This window comes from Phoenix dactylifera, unplaced genomic scaffold (genome assembly GCF_009389715.1).
Source record: "Phoenix dactylifera cultivar Barhee BC4 unplaced genomic scaffold, palm_55x_up_171113_PBpolish2nd_filt_p 000207F, whole genome shotgun sequence".
Lineage (NCBI taxonomy): Eukaryota > Viridiplantae > Streptophyta > Magnoliopsida > Arecales > Arecaceae > Phoenix > Phoenix dactylifera.
Window position 1 is genome coordinate 469,240 of NW_024067723.1, and position 7,250 is coordinate 476,489.

Genomic DNA, 7,250 nt, shown 5'->3' on the forward strand with positions numbered 1-7,250 from the left:
GTAACGGCCATGTCAGTGGCCATTCTATCGTGCCCCACGACGACAAACCCCCCTGAGAGACCTCCCAGCCAGGCATATATGCGGCTGGGGGGAGAAGGGGGGGTAAGCAATACCTCCCAGAGCACTCTCTCCCACTTGTGATTATCATCTCTCCTCCTCCAATCTCCTCTGACTTGACCGTCGGAGGGCCATCACCACCCTGGTGGTGGTGCAAGGCTTGTTTGCAGGTTCCTTGGCGGAAGGTGGAGCGCAACCAGCACCAACCAAGACAACTCAGGCGGAACCCCGTTCACACCGTCGTGTCAATCGTTCTCGGTTTGGACCACCAGCAACAGTTGGCGCTAGAGGAAGGGACGAATCTCAGAACGATCGTAATGGCACGGCGAGGTGGTCGCGGAGCTTCCAATGCTTCCGGTCGCGGAGCCTCTCGCGCCTCTGGCCGGGAGGCTGCTGCGTCCCCAACACACTCTCAGCAGCATTCCACCGCTTCTCCTCCCATTCAGACGGTCGAACCTGCTCAGTTCGACCAGCTAGCCCAGCAGGTTCGCACCCTCGCGGAGGCAGTGCAGAATCTGCAGGGTGTGATCTCTCGGGTGCCGCAGCGGGCTCAGGAGCCGCTGCTCCCCGAGCACTCGCCTCTTCCTCACAACCCGCGCTCCTTCCTCTCCCATGGAGAGGAGCGCCGGCGCGGGGAGGATTCTCGAGTGCGGTCCATTCTGCCAGGACCTTCTCATCGGAGCTGCGCGGGGTACGAGAGGCGGACCCGGGCGCGTTCTCAGACACCCCAGTCCTCGAGGGGCCCGCACTCCAGTCGGTCCCCCTCGCGCCGCTCCTTGTCTCCCACCCACCGGTCGCGCTCCCTGGACCGGCGGGTGGACGATCTCCACAGACAGCTCCAGGTCCTGAAGGGCCACTCCAAAGATCCCTTCGCCGACTTGGAAATCTCCTCCCAGCCGGCGCTTGCCTCAAGGATCCTGCGAACCCTAAACCCGCCGGGGTTCAAAATGCCGGCGATCGAACCCTACGACGGGGCGGCGGACCCACGGGACCACGTGGAGAGTTTCAGGACTCTTATGCTCCTCCATGGAGCATCGGATCCTCTCCTCTGCAAGGCCTTCCCGGCGACCCTCCGCGGCCCGGCAAGGGCGTGGTTCGCCGGCCTGGAGGCTAATTCCATCCAGTCCTTCCACCAGTTCACCCGTCTCTTCATCAGCCATTTCGCCGTCAGTAGCCGGCGAAGACTGGTCTCCGACTCCCTCTTCGATGTCCGGCAGAACGAGGGAGAGAGCCTGCGGGATTATCTCACCCGCTTCAACAAGGCAACACTGGAGGTCCGGAATTTGAGCCAGGAGGTGGCTCTCTCAGCCCTGAAGCGAGGCTTCCGGAAGGGCAGACTCACCTTCTCCCTGGACAAACGTCTGCCGCGGAGCTTCCCGGAGCTGTTGTCTCGGGCAAACCAGTATGCAGACGCCGAGGAGGCAGCCTCCCACCGGAACAAGGAGGCCGCCGAAGCCCCTCTAAAGCCCGGGAAGAAAAGGCGAAAAGAGGCACCCCAGAGGAGGAGCCCGACGCCTCAACGCCGGCGCAGAAGCCCGTCACCAGCAAGGAACCACGGCGCCACACGCCCTCGTTCTCCGCACCGACGCTTCAACCGGTACACCCCACTCCTGGCCCCCCGGGCCCAGATCCTCATGGAGGTCAAGGGGCGGGAGGACCTCCCGGTCCCGAGGCAGATGAAGAAGATCCCTGGGAGGAAGCCTTCTCGGGCGTACTGTGAGTACCACCGAGACCACGGCCACGATACCGAAGACTGCTTCCAGCTTCGGGACGAGATCGAGGCTCTCATTCGCCGAGGACGTCTCGGTCGATATGTAAACGACCGACGTCCCCCCGCAGACCCGCGTCCAGCCGACCCGGCCCCTCAGGAGCCTCGGGAGCAGAATCGACCCGTTGCGGGAGTGATCCACACCATCACTGGGGGCTGCTCTCGGCCCGTGAGGAACGCAGGGGGCTCGGCGGAAGTATCAGGAGTGGCCGTCGCGAAGAGGCAGCGGGTCGGAAATGTAATCACTTTTTGTGATGAAGATGTAAAGGGGGTTCAGACTCCCCACGATGACGCCATGGTGATCTCTCTCACTATGGCGGACTATGATGTAAGGCGTGTTCTTGTGGATAGTGGAAGCTCAGCTGATATTTTGTATTACGAGGCCTTCCAAAAGATGGGCTTTTCCCGACAATTGTTGCACAAAACATCCACCCCCTCATAGGATTCACTGGAGACGCTATCTCGGCCGAAGGTGTCATCGAGCTGCCTGTGACTGCGGGCATTGCACCCGCAGAAGCCACGGTGCGGCTCGGGTTCTTGGTCGTCCGTGTCCCCTCGGCCTACAACGCTATCCTCGGACGACCCGGACTGAACGCCCTTCGCGCGGTGGTTTCTACCTACCATTTGCTCATGCGGTTCCCCACAGCGGCCGGGATTGGAGAGGTCCGAGGTGACCAGCCGACCGCACGGCAGTGTTTCCTAGCAACTCTCAAAGGGAAGAAGCCCATGGAGGCCCTAAGCGTCGAGTCACTTGACGCCAGAGACGAAGTGGCCTTGCGGCACGGGGAGCCGGCCGAGGGCGTAATCGAAGTTCCCCTCGAAGAAGGCTGCCCGGACCGCACGGTCCGGGTCGGTGCCAATCTCGACTTGGAAGCTCGGCTCCGGTTAGTGGAATTCCTCCGAACCAATGCAGATGTGTTTGCCTGGTCGGCGGCCGATGTACCTGGGATCGACCCGGAGGTCGTTTCTCACGCCCTCAACGTCGATCCGACCCACCGACCGGTAAAGCAAAAGAAGAGACACTGTGCCCCGGATCGGATCCGGGTGGTCGACCAGGAGGTAGACAAACTCTTGGAGGCAGGTTTCATAAGAGAGGTGAGCTACCCCGAGTGGCTGGCAAACGTCGTACTTGTCCGGAAGGCGAGCGGGAAGTGGAGGATGTGCGTCGACTACACCGACCTGAACAAGGCGTGCCCCAAGGACAGCTTTCCGCTTCCACGGATAGACCAACTGGTCGACGCGACTTCCGGATATCAGCTACTGTCTTTTATGGACGCCTTCTCCGGCTACAACCAAATAATGATGGCTCCACAGGACGAGGAGAAAACTGCCTTCATAACAGACCGGGGGCTGTACTGTTACAAGGTAATGCCCTTCGGTCTGAAGAACGCTGGCGCCACTTACCAGCGCCTCGTCAATAAAATCTTCAAGGAGCAGATCGGCCGGAATATGGAGGTGTACGTGGACGATATGCTGGTAAAAAGCCGCCATGCAGACCAGCACATTGCAGATCTGGAGGAGACTTTCACCACCTTGCGAAAGTTTCGCATGAAGCTAAACCCAGCGAAGTGCGCTTTTGGTGCTTCGGCCGGGAGGTTCCTCGGTTTCATTGTCAACCAGCGCGGGATCGAGGCCAACCCGGACAAGATCAAAGCCATCCAAGATATGTCCCCTCCGACCAAAGTGAAGGAGGTTCAGGAGCTCGCTGGAAGGGTCGCCGCGCTCGGACGATTTGTGGCAAAGTCGGCCGAACGCTGCCAACCATTCTTCAAGGTGTTGAAGCGCCCAAAAGACTTCCTCTGGACGGCCGAATGCCATGCGGCGTTCGACCAGCTCAAGGAGTACATGGCGTCTTCTCCCCTGCTGTCCAAGCCGCAAGAGGGGGAGATGCTCTACCTTTACCTGGCGGTCTCCCCAACCGCAGTCAGCGCAGTACTGGTTCGGGAAGAGGCAAGACTTCAGAAGCCTGTATACTACATCAGCCGAGTCCTCCGGGATGCCGAGACGCGGTACACGAAGGCTGAGAAGATCGCCTTCGCGCTGCTGACTGCGACCAGGAGGCTTCGCCCCTATTTCCAGGCTCATTCTGTCACCCTTTTGACCGATCAACCACTGCGGCAGATTCTCAGCAATCCAGAGAATGCGGGACGGCTGGTGAAGTGGGCAGTAGAACTTGGTGAGTTCGACATCCGCTACCAGCCCCGACCAGCCATCAAGGCCCAGGTACTCGCGGACTTTCTCGCTGAGTGCACTGTGCAGGAGGCGGAACCTAAGCCGCCGGAGACACCCAGCCTCGATCTCCCGATCTGGACGCTCCACATTGACGGGTCGTCGAACCCTGAAGGTGGAGGGGCTGGGCTGGTCCTCACCAATCCCGATGGAGTGATAGCCGAGTATGCCTTGAGGTTCGGATTTCCAGTGACCAACAATGAGGCGGAGTACGAGGCCCTAGTCGCGGGACTCAAACTCGCCAAGGAGCTCGGCATCCGGCGTCTGAAAGTCTTCACCGACTCCCAGCTGGTGGTCGGGCAGGTTCGAGGGGAGTTCGAGGCGCGGAGCCCGACCATGCAGAGCTACGTCCGGAAGGTGCAAACACTCATTCCCGACCTCGGCAGTGTTGACATTCAGCAGGTCCCGAGGAGCGAAAATGCCAGGGCCGACAGGTTGTCCCGCCTAGTGGACGCAGACGCGCACAACTTGTCGAGGGCAATCTACCTGGAGACCCTGGATGCCCCGAGCATTGACGGGGCTGGAGCGGTGATGGCAATTGATCCGGAGCCGTCTTGGATGGACCCGCTCGTCGCCTACCTCGCCGAAGGAATCCTCCCTGAAGACGAAGATCAGGCCCGGCGGCTTGTAAAGAAGTCCGCCCACTACGTACTTTATGAAGGGAGGCTGTATCGGACCTCGTTTACCGCCCCCCTCTTAAGGTGCCTCCGCCCCGCGGAAGCGGCCTACGCCCTCGGCGAAGTCCACGAAGGCATCTGCGGATCGCACTTGGGGGCTAGGTCCTTGGCGCATAAGATCATGAGGCAAGGCTACTATTGGCCGACCTTGATGGAGGACTCGAAGGACCACGTGCGGAAATGCGACGCCTGCCAGCGCCACGCCAACGTCCAGAGAGTCCCCTCTGTCCCCTTGGCGCCAATCACCGCGCCCTGGCCCTTCGCACAATGGGGAATGGATATCCTCGGACCATTCCCCGTCGCTTCGGCCCAGCGGAAATTTTTGATTGTCGCCATCGACTACTTCACCAAGTGGGTGGAGGCAGAGCCACTGGCCACCATCACGGAGGCACAAGTCCGGAAGTTCGTGAAGAAGAACATCATTGTCCGATTTGAAGTACCTCGGGTCCTCATCTCGGATAACGGTCGACAGTTTGATAACAAGCACTTCCGGGACTTCTGCGAGAAATTTGGGATCGAGCATCGGTTCACATCCGTGTCGCATCCCCAAACCAACGGCGAGGCCGAGGTCACAAATCGGACAATCCTCCAAGGTATCAAAGCGCGGATCGGCCGGACGGGGCAAGCTTGGGTCGAGGAACTCGAGAATGTCCTTTGGGCGTATCGGACCACACAACGGACTCCTACTGGAGAGACGCCTTTCAGCCTAACCTATGGCACGGAAGCCGTTGCCCCCGTGGAGCTCGGACTCCCCTCGCCTCGGGTGGCCGCGCACCGACCCGAGGCCAATTCAGAGCAACTCCGAGGGAACTTGGATCTCTTGGAAGAGGCAAGGGAAATGGCTCAGGTACGGATGGCAATGTATCAGCAGAGGGTGGCCCGATATTACAACTCCAAAGTCCGACCGAAGCTTTTCAGAATTGGAGATCTGGTGCTGAGGCGAGCTAAGGCATCTCAACCTACGGAAGGTGGGAAGCTAGCGCCAAATTGGGAAGGCCCGTATAAAGTTCGTTGGGTAAACCGACCTGGCTCCTACCAGTTGGAAGCCCTAGATGGCCGAGAAATTCCAAGGGGCTGGAATTCCGCTAACCTGCGGATGTATTACCAGTAGAACAACAAGGCCAGAAAGACAATTTAAAAAGGACGATCCGGGTGACGTATACCCCTAGGTCCACGTGTCTCCGCTCGCGCCCAGGCCGCATCCTCCTCGAAGAACCCGCGTATCGCGGCCGCTCAACTAACACTCCTCACCAGCAGCAACTGGCGATCCGATTTCCCAGGTAACGCATTAATTAGCGTTTAATACCCTTCTCGTGTTCCCCCCAGGCAACGCTTGGAGGAGAGGAGAAACACGGTCGCGGCTGGGCACAGAGAAACCCCGATGGGCGGCGAGCGACAGGTGGCCGACCAACGAGTGGAATGTCCCGAGGCTCGGCCCTCGGATGCCTGGCTAACCCGATGATCATCCCGGGAGCAGACTAGCCGGAAGCCCCGACCGGTCGCCTCGGCTTGCGCCAGCCTAGGCCGACCAACGAGTGGAATCTCCCGAGGCTCGGCCCTCGGATGCCTGGCTAACCCGATGATCATCCCGGGAGCAGACTAGCCGGAAGCCCCGACCGGTCGCCTCGGCTTGCGCCAGCCTTGGCCGACCAACGAGCGGAATTTCCCTGAGGCTTGACAACCCTCAGATGCCTGGCTAACCCGATGATCATCCCGGGAGCAGACTAGCCGGAAGCCCCGACCGGTCGCCTCGGCTTGCGCCAGCCTAGGCCGACCAACGAGTGGAATCTCCCGAGGCTCGGCCCTCGGATGCCTGGCTAACCCGATGATCATCCCGGGAGCAGACTAGCCGGAAGCCCCGACCGGTCGCCTCGGCTTGCGCCAGCCTTGGCCGACCAACGAGCGGAATTTCCCTGAGGCTTGACAACCCTCAGATGCCTGGCTAACCCGATGATCATCCCGGGAGCAGACTAGCCGGAAGCCCCGACCGGTCGCCTCGGCTTGCGCCAGCCTAGGCCGACCAACGAGTGAATCTCCCGAGGCTCGGGCCTCGGATGCCTGGCTAACCCGATGATCATCCCGGGAGCAGACTAGCCGGAAGCCCCGACCGGTCGCTTCGGCTTGCGCCAGCCTTGGCCGACCAACGAGTGAAATCTCCCGAGGCTCGGGCCTCGGATGCCTGGCTAACCCGATGATCATCCCGGGAGCATACTAGCCGGAAGCCCCGACCGGTCGCCTCGGCTTGCGCCAGCCTTGGCCGACCAACGAGTGGAATCTCCCGAGGCTCGGGCCTCGGATGCCTGGCTAACCCGATGATCATCCCGGGAGCAGACTAGCCGGAAGCCCCGACCGGTCGCCTCGGCTTGCGCCAGCCTTGGCCGACCAACGAGCGGAATTTCCCTGAGGCTTGACAACCCTCAGATGCCTGGCTAACCCGATGATCATCCCGGGAGCAGACTAGCCGGAAGCCCCGACCGGTCGCCTCGGCTTGCGCCAGCCTTGGCCGACCAACGAGCGGA